Genomic DNA, 18,177 nt, shown 5'->3' with positions numbered 1-18,177 from the left:
AATGCAAGAATTGCAATCTTAGGAATCATTGGTCGAGCGAAACTTCGCTGCAAGGCTTTGCGTTGATCGTGCTCGCAAACATTCGCCCAAGAAGGATCGCCGCAACTTGGTCAACGCAACATGGTGGGCGCATCTGGGTGAAAGGCCAATTAAGCACGATGGGACAGAAAGCTGACAACAGTCAAATCCAAATTAAGTTGACAGCCGATAACGATCACAAAGTACATTCAGCTTTTTCGGTGACAATTATTCAGCGCATCAGTCAAGAATTAAAGTTTTCCCATCTGTACAATCATGGCGAATCCAATTCTTTCTGCAAACGATCGTAATAGACCCATTAGGGAATATGCATCACCAAACCTCTTTGATTTCTCTCCGGGAATCATGAGGCCTGCCCTCGATGGAAGAAGATTCAAAATGAAACCGATGATGCTGCAGATGATCCATACTGCAGGTCAATTCGGAGGAAGGCGTGGCGAGGACCCACACACCCACCTTCGAAGTTTTATTGAAATCTGCAATACTTTTGTGTTCTCGAGCATCTCTGTTGAAGAAGTTTGACTAACGTTGTTCCCATTTTCTCTCTGTGATCAAGCTAGGAAATGGGCATATTCTTTCAAGTCAGGAGAGATCAATTCTTGGGAACAGGTAGTGGAGAAATTTATGAAGAAGTATTTTCCACCTACCGAGAACACTAGACGAAGGAAACTGATTACAAATTTTGAACAAGACATGGACGAATCGCTCAGTGATGCTTGGGCGAGGTTTAAAAGGTTGGTCTGGGACTGTCCACATAATGGGTTGCCAGACTGTCTTTAAATGGAGATTTTCTATCATGATTTAATCCCGCTTCGCAGACCGCTGCCAATGCGGCAGCCGTTGGTGGTCTGCTTGATAAAACGTATGATGAGGCAAAGAATATCTTGGATCGCATCTCTAAGAACTATGAAGATTGGAGAGAGAGCGATCAGAGACTGTGAATCAAGGATATCGACGCAAGTAATGGTGCTATTGCTGTCTCTTATACACATCTAGATGTGTATAAGAGACAGTCTAAGAACTATGAAAATTGGAGAGAGAGCGACCAGAGATTGAGACTCAAAGACACTGACGCAAACAATGGTGCTATTGCTTCATTACAAAACCAAATGACCGCAATGATGAATTTAATCCAAGGAATTGCGATCAGCAGCCCAACACCGTAAACCGGGCAAATCAACGCTCAGTCCTGTCTCTTATACACATCTAGATGTGTATAAGAGACAGGCCCAACATTGTAAACTGGGCAAATCAACGCAATCAGTCAAAACACCTGGGAATGCGATGGAAGATTGCACGCAAAATCCACAATCTGTATACTTTGTGAAAAACAATCTCTTTTCAAACACGTACAACCCTAGGTGGAGGAACCACCCCAATTTTGCTTGAAAGAATCAACAACAAAATTTCCAACCCGTGGCGCAAAAAGAAGGGCCACCAAGATTCTTCCCTCGCAACAACGGTCAATTGTCCAACCAAGCAAGTAGCTCACAACAATCACCGCAATCCTCTTCTTTGGAGAGCCTATTGAAGCAATACATAGAGAAAAACGAGACCGTGCTTCAAATTCAGGCGACGTCCATTCACAATCTCGAATTATAGATGGGCCAGATTGCGAGTGAGCTAAAAAGTAGACCGCAAGAGGCTTTGCTAAGTTCAACCGAACTTTCATGCAACATGGGAGGATCAGGTAAGGAACAATGTCAGGTTGTGACATTGCGCAGTGGGAAAACTGTGGAGGGAGAAAAGAAGGAGCGTAGTAGAACAACTTCTATTGCGGCTGAACCTGAGATTGCGGTGACGCGAGAAGAAGAAAGAGAAAACGAAGTAGTAAAATCGGAGGTTGCGTCGACCTCAAAGCCAACTGAAACGGGAACCGTGAAAGTTCAGTTACCCCCTTTCCAACAAAGACTAAGGAAGAAAAAGAACGAAGAGGTTTAGTACCAACACTTCTTATCTATGTTAAAGCAATCACATGTTAATATTCCTTTCAGTGAAGTGATTGAGGAAATGTCTGCCTACGCCAAGTTTCTGAAGGATATGGTAACTAGGAAAAGGGGAGCTGGAAAATTTTCCATGGTGGCATTAACGCAAAGTTCCAAATCCATAATTCCATTGAACATGAGCGATCCTGGGAGCTTTACCATTCCTTGCTCCATAGGAGGACTCTACATTGGGCCCTATGTGACTTGGGAGCCAACATAAATTTGATGCCTCTGTCAATCTTTAGACAATTAAATGTGGGGAAATTTGTGCCCACATCAGTGACTCTCCAACTGACTGACAGATCTCTGGTTCATTCAGAAGAAAAGGTGAAGGATGTGCTGATAACAATTGACAAATTTATCCTGCCAGCTGACTTCATCATTTTAGACTATGAGGCCGACAAAGACGTGCCCATCATTTTGGGATGACCTTTTCTATCTACGGGTCTTGCCCAAATTGATGTGCATAAAGAGGAAATCACTTTAAGTATCAACAGACAGAAGCTCAAGTTTAATATAATTCGTGCCATGAAGTTTTCGGATGAAGAAGACCTGCAAGATTCTGATGATGATCTGAGTTTGAATGAAGAAGAAAAGATTGATGAAGAGTATGAAGAAGAGGATGCCAGCGCATCCGTTGCTATCTGCAATGCGATCATAACAAAATCAAACAAGGAAGAAGATATGATCGCAAAGCAAGAAGTAGAGCCAACAGAAGAAAGAAAAACAACGCAACCTTCCTTAGTGGAGCCACCAACACTTGAATATAAGACCCTACCAACCCATTTGAAGTACTCATTTTTGGGGCAGAATGAGAAGCTGCCAGTTATAATTTCCTCTGTGCTCAACGAAGATCAGGAGAATGTGTTGAGTTGTATTCTCAGGAAACATGTGCGAGAAATTGGCTGGACGCTCGCTGACATTAGAGTAATTAGCCCTGCGTACTACATGCACCGCATTCGTTTTGAAGATGACCACAAGGCAACAATTGAATATCAACGCAGACTTAACCCTGCAATGAAGGAGGTCGTCAAGAAGGAGATTATCAAATGGCTAGATGCGGGCATTATCTATCCTATAGCAGATAGCATGTGGGTTAGCCCAGTGTAATGTTTGCCGAAGAAGGGCAGAATGACGGTAGTCCCGAATGAGAACAACGAATTAATATCACCAAGGACCATCACTGGATGGCGCATATGCTTGGACTATGGCAAACTGAATGCGGCCATAAAGAAAGATCATTTCCCTCTACCATTCATCGATCAAATGCTAGACCGACTAGCAGGGAATGATTTTTACTGCTTCTTGGATGGTTATGCCGGATAAAATCAAATCATGATAACTCCTGAGATCAAGACAAGACCACATTCACCTGCCCATATGGGACATTTTCTTTTCGCCGCATGTCGTTTGGCCTCTGCAATGCACCAAGTACGTTCTAAAGGTGCATGATGGCCATCTTTTTAGACTTTCTCAAGGACTCTGTGGAAATATTTATGAAGTCTACCTAGCCAACTTAGAGAAGATTTTAAAGAGATGTGAAGAGACGAATCTGGTGCTCAATTGGGAAAAATGTCATTTCATGGTGAAGGAGGGCATAGTGTTGGGACATAAGGTCTCCCGGGATGGGTTGGAGGTCTACAAAGCAAAGATTGAAGAAATTGAAAAGCTTCCACCTCCAACCAGCGTGAAGGCTATGCGAAGCTTCTTGGGGCACGCTGGATTTTACAGACGATTCGTCAAGGACTTTTCTAAGATAGCACGACCATTGAGTTCGTTGTTAGAGGCGAACAGAAAATTTGAGTTTGACAACAACTGCCTCAACGCATTCAAAGTTTTGAAAGATGAGCTGATTACTGCACCCGTGTTGATTGCGCAAGACTAGACACTGCCATTTGAAATCATGTGCGATGCAAGCGAGTATGCGATGAAAGCAAATTTAGCGCAAAAGAGAAAAACAATTTTGCATCCCATTGCATATGCGAGTAGAACATTAAACCTTGCTCAAACAAATTATACCACCACAGAGAAAGAACCCTTGGTAGTGATTTTTGCGTTGGAAAAATTTTGGGCATATCTGTTAGGAACAAATGTACTCATCCACACGGATCACTCGGCGATCAAATACTTAATGACAAAGAAGGACACAAAGCCGAGGTTGATCAGATGGGTCCTCCTCCTTCAAGAATTTTATGTTGAAAGATATCGAAATAATTGACCGGAAGGGGACAGAGAATCAAGTTGCGGATCACTTGTCCAGACTGGAAAATCCTAAGGTTGACTGCAATGAGTCTGAAGTAAGTGCCGTATTCTCAGATGAGCAGCTATTCCATATAGAAGAATTGCCCTAGTATGCAGACATAGTCAATTATTTGGTTTGCGAACAATTCCCTGAAGATTACACCTATCACCAACAGAAGGAGCTCAAGCATGAATGCAAACATTATTATTGGGATGAGCCGAATCTGTATAAAAGAGGTATAGACCAGATTTTTTGATTATGCATACCAAATGCTGCTCAACAACACATATTGTCACAATGCCACAACTTACCATATGGTGGGCACTTTAGAGGGCAGCGCACCGCAGTCAATGTTTTACAAAGTGGATTCTTTTGGCCTACATTATTCAAGGATGCGGCTGACTATGCAATGAAATGTGATCAGTGCCAACGTACAGGTAACATTTCATGGAAAAACGCTATGCCAATGAACACTATCTTGGAGCTTGAATTATTCGACGTATGGGGGATTAATTTCATGGGACCATTCCCTCCCTCGGGTTGTAAGCATTACATTTTATTAGCCGTCGATTATGTCTTCAAGTGGGTAGAGGCAATAGCATGCACTGCAAGCGATGCGGCGGTAGTCTCCCAGTTCTTGAAGAAAAATATTTTCACTTGTTTTGGCACTCTCCGTGCCATCATAAGTGATGAAGGATCCCACTTTGTCAATCGCAATATCAAGGAGCTATTGCACAAGTACAACATCCTCCACAAAGTGGCCACCACATACCATCCACAAACAAATGGTTAGGTTGAAGTGTCCAATCGAGAAATTAAGTTGATACTTGAGAAGGTAGTAAAGCCTTCACGAAAAGATTGGGCAATGAAGCTCGACGATGCGTTGTGGGCATACCGAACTGCATTCAGAACACCAATAGGTATGTCCCCGTATGCGTTGGTATTTGGTAAAGCATGTCATTTGCTTTTGGAGCTGGAGTATAAGGCACTGTGGGCGGTAAAGAAGCAAAATTTTGATTTGAAGAAAGCAGGAGAAGGGCCAAAAATGCAGTTGGTCGAGCTAGAAGAATGAAGGATCAACGCATATGAGAATGCGAAGATTTATAAGGAGCACACCAAGTGCTGGCATGACAAAAACATATGCGGTAAGAACCTCCAAGTCGGGCAAAAGGTCTTACTCTTTAATTCAAGATTGCGACTCTTCTCGAGAAAATTAAAATCACGCTGGTCTGGTCCCTTCGTCATCAAAGAAATATTTTCAAATGGTGCAATGGAGCTGATCACTAAGGATGGCAGCCAGACATTTAAGGTTAATGGATAGCGAGTTAAAGCATATTACAGAGGTGTTTTCCAGCCAAAAAAAGCCTCCGTGAAGCTGAAAAACCCAGACTACCCCTTACTTGACTCTTGAACACTTATCCCTTTGTCATTTTACTATTATTTAAGCTATCTGCATCTCACTTATTTTTCCGTCTCTAAAAAAAAATTGTTGTTTTTTTTTTAAAAATCATTTGACCCTCTCTTTGTTTGTTTACATTGATTAAGGCACAGGATTGCGGAGATGTTACTTGAAGCAGCAAATTATCTCACTCTATCACTGCAATCCAAAAAAGAGAAATCGCCACAAAGATGGATGTATCAATACACAATGCGGGCGACAACACAAATTTGGGGGTGTACTCTTCCTTAGCTTTATTTCAAATTTTGCGGTATCACATTGCATTTTAGTTTTCAAAGTTTTATCACTGCATCCTCTTTGATCACTACAATCATTTGACATAGATAAATTTAGTAGTTTACCACATTCCGTTTCTTTGTCAAGTAGGATTTCAATGATGAAAAATACGCTTCTATTTATTTCATATATACTAAAGTCAACATAATCTTAAGATAGTCACCTCATAAAATATTTCTAGAAGTTAGGGATTTGCTAGATTTCTTTCAATCTCTCTTTACAACGCATTCTAAGAACATTGCATGACTTATTTTAATCTTTTGGCAATGGGGACATTGCCGCATTTTAAATTTGGGGGTGAGGTATTTATTTTCGACCTTGCTATATATATATTATGAATAACAACTCCACTTTCAATGCAATGGGAAACCCATGTTGATAAGAGTTAAGTTGTGAAAGGCACATACCCGTAGTTGGATGTTCGCATGACACACGTGGGGGCAAGCCAAAATAAAAGTAAGTCACCAGGATTAATGCATAAATAAATGACCGTAGATTCCACTACCAAATAGGTATGAGTTTAGTCTGAGAAAGAGTGCATTGCTCATAGTTGGATGTCCGCATGACACCCGTGGAGGCGAGCCAAAACGAAGGCCAAGCACTTGGATCAGCTCAAGGTCAGAAAAAATGTCAATGAAGAAAATTTTTGTGTGCAAGGATAAAATCATTTGACACTTGGAAAATTTTTCTTTTTGAAATAAATCATGCGATGTTCTGGAATTTAGTAAAGTCTTTTTGAAAGTTAAGCTTGCAGTCCCTAGGTCTTAGAAATATTTTAAGAAGAGACTTGAATAAGACTTAAGGAAATTCAGGTATATAGGATTTGAACGAAGTATTCTTAAGAAATCTAGGAAAAGAACATTTCGGTTGACTTGCTAAAGGAATCTTTAGTTTATACCTGAGGACAAGCATTGTTTAAATTTGGAGGTGTGTAACGGGCAGAAATGCACGTTATCATAGTGCTACGTTCTTAAACAATGATTGGATTGTGTTGATGAAATATGTTACTTTACATCCATTAAGCATCAATTTCGTATATTACGATCGCATGCGTTCAGCGCATTAGAACAGTTTATTTTTGTATTTTTTTTGCAGAATATGCGTTAACGCAATGTAAGAATTGCGATCATAGGAATCATTGGTCGAGCGCAACTTCGCCGCAAGGCTTTGCATTGATCGTGCTCGCAAACATTCACCCAAGAAGGATTGCTGCAACGTGGTCAGTGCAACATGGTGGGCGCATCCGGGTGAAAGGCCAATTAAGCGCGATGGGATAGAAAGCTGACGACAGTCGAATCCAAATTAAGTTTACAGCCAATAACTATCACAAAGTACATTCAACTTTTTTGGTGACAATTATTCGGCACATCAGTCAGGAATTAAAGTTGTCCCATCTGTACAATCAGGAGAGAGAAGCCGCCTTTCACCATGGATGCTCTATAAATACCAAGGGCATTCTTCAGAGAAGAGGTTAAACAGTTAGAGATTCCATACTTCATTTCGCACGTCTTTGTTCTTAGTTTTCTTTCATTTTTAGGCGGACGCGAGGGAAGAAGTTGTGCCGGCAGATCATTCCGGTAAGCTTGGGAGAGCACCGGGAGCTTCAAGGACAGAGGGAGGGCCGACGCCTGCGGAAGCGGGAACATCTTTAGAGCAGAATAGTGATTTCAGTGTAAAAGCCTCGGTCAGCAAGGAATTTCTACCAGGCTCTCTACCTTCAACTTCCATTGTCATTTTGTGCTCAACTCATTTATAAAAATGGAATTTTCTTCTATATTTGTTCACTCTCTGTTATTCACACATAACTAAATTAGTTGAATGGGTTGAGAAGCATTTAGCTAGCACAACTAGGGAATTTTCAGTTTTTGCAATTATCTTGTTTATGTATGCTTCATTCGTCCATTAGAGATACTCGGGAGGGTAGTCTAAGGACAGGATCTAGACTTGGGAAGGTCAGGTTAGAATCTAGACTCGGAAGAGCCAGATTGGAACGCATGAACAAGAGATAGGCGCTTAGGAATGAGCACTATTTATTATCAACACATCGCATGCATCCTAGAGATAGGATATGATTGTATGCGGTCACCTTGCTTTTATGCATTTTGCATCATTGCATAAGACAAGAGTAGAGACTTAGGGATGATCTCTATGGACATTTTGCATTCAACATATGCATCCTAGATTTAGGAGCATCGCATTTGCATTGGAAAATGACTTACTTTGCATGGTTGTAACATGATCGCATAATCTGACGCATTCCCAAGTAACGCTAGCTAAAGATCTTCTCAACCCGTTCATCATATACTCATTACATCTATCACACAACTGCCTTTTCTCAAATCCGCCGCATTTATTTATTTTTCATCAACGCAAACAACAAACCCAACGACTTATTTATTGATACGGTTACCGCAAAGGCTTTCATAAAAATTACCAATGCAATCTGTTTTCACAAGTCCCTATGTTCGACCCTGGACTTACTAGGAAACTCAGAGGAATTTACACTTAGATTTCGCTAGGGAAACTTGAGCGCACAACGCAATTCCATCAACGCATATCATCCGTATTTCCATTTCATAAAACCGAGCATCAGGGAGCCGTTTGGGACACCAAATGAGCTATGTTCCCAAAATCGTCTGGCACATGCCTTTTTTTCATCATTCTTAACCTCTGGGTCCATTTTTGCATTTTTTCTCGGCAGAAAGTTCACACACAAAAATTGGGCCTCGGGGCATTGCCGCCGAGCTTGGGAGCCGTTTAGGCACCGAATGAGCCCCGTTCCCAAAACTGTTTGGCACATGACTTTTTTTCATCATTCCTAAACCCTTGGTCCGTTTTCGCGTTTTTGCCCGACGGAAAGTTTGTGCACAAAAATTGGATCGCAGGGCAACCCCAACGGGCCTGGAAGCCATTTGGGCCACCAAATTTGCTCCATCCCCCAAATTGTCTGGTGCTCGTCTTTTTTCTATCGTTCTTAACCCCTGTGTCTATTTTTGCATTTTCCCTCGGCGGATAGTTCATGCACAAAAATTGGGCTCCGAGACAGCCCTCATAGGCCCGAGAGTTGTTTGGGGCACCAAATGAGCTCCGTTCCCAAAACCGTCTGGCGCATCACTTTTTTTCATCGTTCTTAACCCCTGGGTCCGTTTTCACATTTTCTCCTGGCGAAAAGTGAAGGAACTCTAAATGAGGAAAAATCCTTGAGCGAAAACAAAATCGACCCAATTCCATTTTTCATTAAATTTAAGTTTTACAGTAAAACATGAATAAGATATACATTTACATAAATTATAGCATGCAATAAATAAAGGAAAACTAAGAGTTTCAGAAACCCTTACTTTTGAAGAACACTTTCTTCAAGAATCCCTCGAATGGATATCCTTCTCCAAACGGGACACCACCACTTGAGAACCCTCTGTATTCACTTGGCACTGAGAATGGCAGGAGTTGTGGGCTCTGCCTTAGGGCTTTGGAAGAGGGAAGGAGATGGAGAGGAAGAAAGGGAAGAAAAAAACTTTTCTTCTCTGTGAGTTTTTTCAAGAGAAAATGCTTTCTCTCAATGTTTTCCAGGAAGAAGATGAATCTAACCAACTCATGTTCTCTCACTCACCCCACGTATTTGGCTGAGAGAAATTAGGGAGAAGGAGTATTAATATTAATTTAATAAAATTAAATTATAATAATTATACATATAATAACAACCTTATTATATGTATATGTTATATTCCATATAACACATAATCTATAGGTACATATTGTATCAAATACAATATAGCCTGTATATTCTCTCAACAATACATGGTATTTAATATAAATGTGATTTATATTATATTAATTATATGAATCTCATTCATATAATTAATATTCGAATCATATTCAAATATTTAATTCTTCTCAACTTATTTATAGTATTTAATATAAATCATATTTATATTAGGTTTAATTACATGAATCTAATTCATATAATTAGTATTTGAATCATATTCATATTCCTCTCATATTACTTTATATTATAATGTATCAAATACATTATATTAATTATATCTCATATATAATTACTTTAATTAAATATATCATATATAGTTAATTCCCTCAATTAATTTGAACACTTCAAATTAATCCAAAAATAATTTTCAATTAAATCCCTGTTGAGCTACAGAGGGGACTTTATGGACCTATAGATTGAAGCTCCAACGGTACTTGGATAATTAATTAAACTTATTAATTAAATTACCCAACATCCGTTAACTGTTGGTCATTCCACTAAAGACTGACAGTTGCACTCTTCGCACTACAGATAAATTTCTTTGTCCATTGGATATAACCAATCAACAGTGCGATGACCCTTTAGAAATTGCTCGTAAGTACTATTGAGCCAAAATTACCATTTTGCCCTTGTAGTTAAAAGGATCGCCTTCATGAACAGGAGTTCACAACTCACTCAGGATTCAAGTCATGTCACCTATGGTCATCCTAGTGAAATGTAAGTCTCTATTATTAACGACGTTGTATAAAGAGATTAATCATTTCGTAGTCCGATACTATACAAACCCTTTGTATAGGATACCCTGCTCACATGTCTCCACATGAATGATTATGATCAGATCATTTGTAGCACTTTACAACACTTGTAACACCTACAAAGCAGGTCGTATCCATAGTGTCACCCGGATATGGTACCTAATCTTATCCATCTAATACAGACCGTTTAGGTTATTATTTAAACAAGATCCAGTTGTATGTCTCTACATAATCGTTTAAATTACATGAAATAACCTTGGAATCATAGTTTATTGGATTAAGTATATGCTTATAAAATAACACTTAATTTATTAACAACAATATGTTTATACAAAGTTTACAAACTATGAGATTATAAGAGATTTAGGACACCAATCCTAATAGAAAGTTCGTGCACAAAAATTGGGCCCTGGGGTAGCCCTGCCTGGCTCAGGAGCCTCTAACTCTTTTACTTGGAATTCTTCCAAATTAAGCCCATACTCGTACGTAACCTTACTGACTCGTTCTTGTTGTGGTAGAAGATAAACATCATCATCCGAATCGGTCTAGTATATTCCATCACAAGGTCGAGCTCAGTGCCACAGACACAAGATGGCTCTAAATGATTTCCCGTGCGCTTAGAAAAGTCAATAGTATGTTCACACTTTGAATAATCTAACGCCTTACCTTGCTCAGAAATGCCAGGGACCATTGGTTCTGTGGGATCCTTGATGCTCATATCTCCGCTACTCACCTCGGCATCCCCAGAGAGTGATTCACAAGACGCCTCCAGTTTCCTAATTGATTAAGAAATTTGAGCAATTTGGTCAGTCAAATTCTGAATTTCTGCTCTGACCTCACGTTCGAAATAGAGGTCGTCCTGCTGGAAATTAATGGGCTGTTCATAATAGTAGGGGCATTCCTGCACAAACTCACTAGAGCGATCAGAAGTTCCCTAACTATATCCTCTAAAGAAATACCTGTGTGGGTAGACTGATATGGCATTGGCAACAGTGTTTGACCAGCCAACTCTCAAGGAGAATAATATTCACACTCAGGGCCGTGCAAATTCTAAACCTGCATATTTGCCAAAGCTTGCACAATAGAGGTTAGTTCAGAAATTTGATCTCTAAGGCCACAAATCTCCCTTACCTCTAGTGATTCTCCTTGTTCCACATATTAAAAACCATACCTGTTGATATTTTCTGCCATAAAAGAACAAATAGATACGCAAAAAGGAAAATATTTTTTTTTTTTCGTTTTTAAAGTTTAACAGTCAACTCTAACTAAAAGACATTAATTTGCTTGCTTCCCTGACAACAGCGCCATTTTTGATAGAAGCCGAAAGCCTACATTATTAATAAGCCTTGAGTCTGGTTAAAAAAAAATATAATACACCAAACTACTCCTATTATAAAGTCTCGTGTCCTGTAGTTTGTAAACAGTTTGTACGAATGCTTGTGATGTTAATATATGAGATTTTACTTCACTCCTTGTTTTTGCTCATCTGATTGTTTTATTTGCTTTACGACAAACTAATAAACTAAAATCTCTAGTTATCTTTATGTAACTTAAACATGTATGTGGTGACATAGAAGTGGATCATGTCTTAAGTGATAACCAAAATGGTCTGTAGTATATGGATATAGGAGGGAAACCTTATCCTGGTAACGCTACGGATGCAACCCTCTTTATGGAATAGTTACAAGTGTTGTAACTTGTCACAGATGGTCTGATCCTGATCATTTGTGTAGGGGACATGCGAGCGGAGGCGTCCTATACAAAGAGTTTGTAGAAGACCTGACCATGTAGTGTTAACGTCTTGTATATAACACGGTTCATGGCAGAGACTTCACTTCATTAGGATGACCATAGGTAACATGACCTCAATCCTGAGTGAGTTGGAAACTCCTACCATTAAGGGCGGTCCTTTGATTTGCATGGGTGCGAGTGGCCAGGCCGCCGACTCAAACCTACTACTTTGGAGATTCGTCTGAATTGGGAGTTGGGAACTCAGCTACACAATGTGGAATTTACTCCTTCCTTGAAGCAGGGGTAAGTAGGCAGATAACTCCCTTAAGGGCTGATTCCAGGGCTTGAACGATGGCGCCACACTTCTTCTCTTGGCTCGAGAAGTGTTCACACATAGTCGGACTATGTTGTATTGTTCATTAGAGGGATTAGTGGTACTTAAGAAGTGAGATGTAACTACAGGGGCAAAACGATAATTGGCCCAGCTATATTTACGAGCATTTGTGAAGGGTTATCATACCCATGATTGATTATATCTGGTGGACATAGAAATATATTTGTGATAAGAAGAGTTCAGTTGTCAATCTTTAGTGGAATGTCTGGCAGTTAATGGATGGTGGATCTGGTGACTAAAGAGTTTAGTCAGCTATTCACATACCGTTGGAGCTTCGAGCCATAGGTTCATAAGGTCCTCTTGGATAAAAGTAGAGAATCAATTTTTGGGTCAGTTTGAAATGTTCAAATTGATAAGAGGGAGTTCGATTATGATATAATTGAACTAGTTAATTATATATGATATGATTGACTAAATGTATGAGATACATTATTTTTGAGGAATTTGGATATAAATATGATTTATATCAAGTAGAGGAGAATACACTATAGGTGATATATGATGTTAAACTATAGGTTAAGAATATAATATGATGATATTCATTATTTTAATTATTGGCCGTTTATGAGATAATTGGCCAAAGTTTTCTCTAGATTCGTGCAAAAGTGGGAAGTTGAATTCAGTTCTTATAACTGTAGAATAAAATGAAAATTATTTTCATTTTGCAAGAGATTTGGAAATTCACTCACAGTGTGAAAGTATTTGATCGCTTAGTGTTGAGAGCCTATACGATAGTGCTCGCCTCCTAAACAATCGCACACCCGTATAGCTAAACGATCGCTCGCGATTATTTAAACTTCACTTACCTTTTGCTAGACGATCGCTTAGCGCTTGAGCATAACTAAAAGATCGTTTACCTTTTGATAGACGATCACTTAGCATTTACTACATGATCGTGTACCCCAACCTAAACGACAAGCACACGACTATATAATAGTCATCTCTTTCTCCCACTTGCTTGTTTGTTTTACACGATCACTTTTCTTCCTCCCCTCTATCAATTCCATCAAAGTCCACCCTTTGGATTCTCACTCCGAGAATACTGAGGGCTTCGAGTGGTGGTGTCGTCCCCAATTGCTTGTTGTTCATGGGCTGCTGATTGTGTAGACGACTATGGTGCTGCTAGACGATTGCTTGCTTGACAAGAAGGAAGGAGAGGAGTTCGTTCATGTAGAACTGAGTTCGATCGAAGAAAGTCTTCAACTGATACGTTCTCTCGGTCTTTTGTGTTTATTGCTAAAGCATGCCAGCATTTAATGTTTACAATGCATATCTATATGTTAGAATGTATGTGTGGTAATTCTGTCATAATGAAATCGGAAAGACCCATTTCAGCTCATAGACACTCTTTTTTAAGAGTTCCTTCAATTGGTATCAGAGCCAGGTTTTTGATATTCCAATTTCATTGATGCAAAGAATTGCATATACATTCTCGGTGGGTGCAGCATGTTTGTCTTCATTTTAATTGTTAAATTGTTTATGGATGTGTGGATTAATGGAGTTTTTTGGGATGAAACCTCAGTTTGATTAATTCTTTTACATTTTTAGTTAATTGTAAAGGCCCCTGCATTTTTTGGCATAACTAATTGTTATCGAGTCTGTAATTCAAAGTTAATTTGAATTTTGAGTTGTTTGTGAAGAAGTTTGGAGCAAGGGTTGCTGTTCTTAGAGAAAGAAGACGATCAAGAGTTGGTCGGATCGTGTAGATGATGGGGTAGGCGATCGCTAAGTATCGGATGCTCGAGTGTCGTTTAACGCACGCGCGCACTAGATGATCGTATAGCTCAGCAAGCCTTATCGCTTAGTTACTGACTATACGATCACAGAGTAATCGCACGATAAATGGTGTACCTCTTTGCGCGTTAAGCGATCGTCTAGACGATCAGGCATACAGCCTCGTTTTCGTCTAAGCGATTGTTTAGCTTTTTCGCGCTATCGTCTAGCTGTCTCTTATACACATCTAGATGTGTATAAGAGACAGCATCTAGTATGTGCTAAGCGATCGTTTACTCGGAGGCATTTACTAAACGTGGAGCTTCACCCGACAGTTCAAGACCCGGTTCGCGTCTGAAGCGGTTTGCTTCTACGAAAAATGTAATAGATAGAATTTTTCATTTCGATTTTTTAAAAGTTCATCCCCATTCGTTAATCTTTTGTTTAATATAGAGATGTATGTTTATTTTATATGTCATATGGTATGCACATATAGAAAAATCCCACCTTAGGTTATGCATTGGTCATGAATCATTTCTTTATTATAAATTTTATAATTTAGAGAAGCATAATTTTAATTACGTAAGAGAATGCTCATGCATCATATAATATAAGAGTTATATTTATGCATGCATAAAAGCATTGACATGCATCATCTTTATATTACAATTGCAATAGTATAAGGGTGTATGGAAAGCATGTTTGCTTGGTTATTACATGTATATAAAAGTTATGTATAGTAATGACCGGATAGTGCATGAAACATGACACATAGGTTACTTTATAAGTGTTATAAATACCTCATTGTATGACAATATTTTAGTTGTTTCTTTTTAAAAGTTAAAGAGAAATTGGAACTAAAAGCAATAAAAAAGACATGCATGCTTACTTAGGTTTAATTCATGGTTTTAAAATGTTTAAAACTTGGATGACATAGACCTTAGTTCACGGTTCTAATATGATTAGCAACCTTTAGGCTTTAATCTTTTAATCAGTTTAATAGGATTAAATTAACTAATAAAAGGTTAAAGTGTAGCAAATCTATCTATAAGGGACCTTTTGTCTAAGGCAGGTTCTGTCTAGGCTGGGGTATTTAAGTTGATGGAAACGTAACACCTCTACCTAGGAACCTACCTGGAAAGGTGAATTAGATAGATTTGATGCATGCATGCAAGTTAAGGACAGTCCATTAAAATGTTTAAATGTGACTACTTGAACTTGTTTATTTCATAGACAAAAATTGTTTATGAGCGGACTTAAAAAGATGACTTAGACTAAAATTAGTAGTCAGATTCTCTAGGTTAATGAACCCCTAGGTAGAACATTCAGTGGGAGGTACTTGGGGTATATGATGCTTTATTTAAACCTTTCACGTTTCTCCAATATAGTCCACATCGTGAGATCTATCCTTATCCTCATGGCACCTTGGGAGTGTCCCCCTAAAGGATGGTGTTTGGGTAGATCAATATGAAGGTGGATGGAGAGAGTATTCATAGTAAGTGGGAGCGGGAACTGCGACAGCATATCCCACGGTCTCCCTCGTTGGATTGAATAAAGTTTCTGCGCATCACCTCGAGGCACCCTAGGAGCTGTCTCTTATACACATCTAGATGTGTATAAGAGACAGTCCCACGGTCTCCCTCGTTGGATTGAATAAAGTTTCTGCGCATCACCTCGAGGCACCCTAGGAGTGTCCCCCTATAGGATGGTAGTTTTGAGCATTTCTTTATTTGATCTCTTGAAAGAGGATAAGGTTACTTAGTCTCTGGTCCTAATCTCCTTCCTTACAGTGGGCTCATTAGGGCGAGACTTTGGCGTCGAAAGTGAGGGCTCACACTTACGCGAAATTGTTAAAGCTTAACAGTTCTGGACCAAAAAATGGTGGCTGTTAGGTTCAAATCCAAAAGTTAGTTCTACCTAATGGTTGAGAAGGTCTCATCCCAGTGAAGGGGCATCTGATCACCCCATCAGTGACGTTTGTCCTGCCTCGCTGGGGCATCACTACGAAATAGAAGTCTTTAACACTTAGGGTACTTGAAACTGTTTTGATAAAATTAATTAGTTAAAATGTGGTTTAGAAAAATCTTATAAAAGTTTGCTCGTTTTTCAGTAACAAGTTTTAAAATGGCTACAGCCACTTTAGCTTTGCTTAGCATCGAGAAACTTACTGGCAACAATTTTTCAACATGGAAACACATGATCACGACTATTCTAATCATCGAGGATCTCATGTTTTCTTTTACAGAGGTCTGTCCATCTATTCCAGCTCCGAACGCCACTCAAAATTTTCGGGAGGCGAACGAACGATGGACACGAGCAAATGAGAAGGCCCAAGCCTATATCTTGGCAAGTTTTAATGACGTGTTGGCCAAGAAGCATGAGCCATGGTCTCAGTGCGTGAGATCATGGAGTCCCTACGGGGGATATTTGGATAACCGTCTGAAAAGCTCAAGCACGAGTCGCTTAAATACATATTCAACTTTAAAATAGAGGAAGGCAGCTGTGTTCATGAACATGTGCTTAACATGATGGTCCACTTCAATGTGGCGGAGTTGAATGGGTCTACAATTGACAAGGGCAGTTAGGTTCGCATAATCTTGCATTCTTTGCTAGAGAGTTTTCTGCATTTTATTCGTAATGTGATTCTTAACAAAGTGAAATACACCCTTATAACTCTCCTTAACGAGTTTCAGACATACCAATCTTTACTAAAAAGTAAGGAAAGGAAGAGAGTTGAGGAACATGTTGCTACATCCTTCAGGATGTTCCATCGAGGTTCGACCTCAGGAATGAAGTCTGCACCTTCTACTTCTAACTCTGCAAAGGGGAAGAAGAAGAAAAGTGGTAAGGGCAAAGGGAAAACGCCTATTAACCCACCACCTATCGCCCCAAGAAGGCGTCCGCTGCCAATTGAAAAGGAAAAATGTTTCCACTAAAATCAGAACGGACACTAGAAGAGGAATTGTCCTCGCTGGCTGAAGTAAAGAAAGGCCGCCAAGGCTAAGGCCAAGACAGATAAAGGTAAATATGATTTACTTGTACTAGAAACTTGTTTAGTGGAGAATGATGATTCTGCCTGGATAATTATTTGGGCGCCACTAATCACGTTTGTTCTCTTTTCAGGGGATTAGATCCTGGCGACAGCTGGAGGCTGGTGAGATGACGATGCGAGTAGGCACCGGGCACATCGTCTCAGCTATCGTTCTAGTGTTAAACGATGTATATGTTGTTCTTGAACTTAAGAGGAACCTTATTTCTATAAAGTGCCTATTGCAATGTAAATATACGCTTTCTTTTAATGTGGATAAAGTGTTTATTCATAAAGATGGTGTTAATATTTGTATAGCTTATCTTACTTGTATGTGCTAAGACCGTTAGCCTTAAGTTCCCTCCATAACACAGAGTTGTTTAAAACTATCGTAACTTAATCTATACATCAACGAATTTCTTCAAAGAAAATGCCCAACTTTGGCACCTTTGATTAGGGCACATCAATCTCAATAGGATTGAGAGATTGGTGAAGAATGGCCTTCTAAGTGAGTTAGAAAAAAATTCTTTACCGGTGTATGAATCTTGCCTTGAGGCTAAGATGACTAAAAGACCTTTTACTAAAAAATATTTAATACATTCTGACCTTTGTTGTACATTCTGACCTTTTACTGAAAAATATTTAATACATTGAGCCAAAGAGCCTCTTGAGTTAGTACATTCTGACCTTTGTTGTCACACCCCGTTCTAGATTTCCCTTCAAACCTAGAACGAAGCGTGAAGACGTTCAACATCACTTCTCTCTATGACATCTAACGTCCCAATTTTT

The 18,177-nt window shown here is 39.4% G+C and overlaps 1 non-coding gene across 1 annotated transcript; it reads right to left on the bottom strand.

The window, feature by feature from the left end:
* Window positions 1–696: 696 nt before the first annotated feature.
* Window positions 697–803, bottom strand: LOC120070398. Its single transcript, XR_005479892.1, has one exon. It is a non-coding gene; the product is annotated as a small nucleolar RNA R71 (small nucleolar RNA).
* Between the last annotated feature and the right edge of the window lie 17,374 nt (window positions 804–18,177).

This window comes from Benincasa hispida, chromosome 1 (assembly GCF_009727055.1).
Source record: "Benincasa hispida cultivar B227 chromosome 1, ASM972705v1, whole genome shotgun sequence".
Taxonomy (NCBI): domain Eukaryota; kingdom Viridiplantae; phylum Streptophyta; class Magnoliopsida; order Cucurbitales; family Cucurbitaceae; genus Benincasa; species Benincasa hispida.
This window is presented reverse-complemented; position numbering and strand designations above follow the sequence as displayed.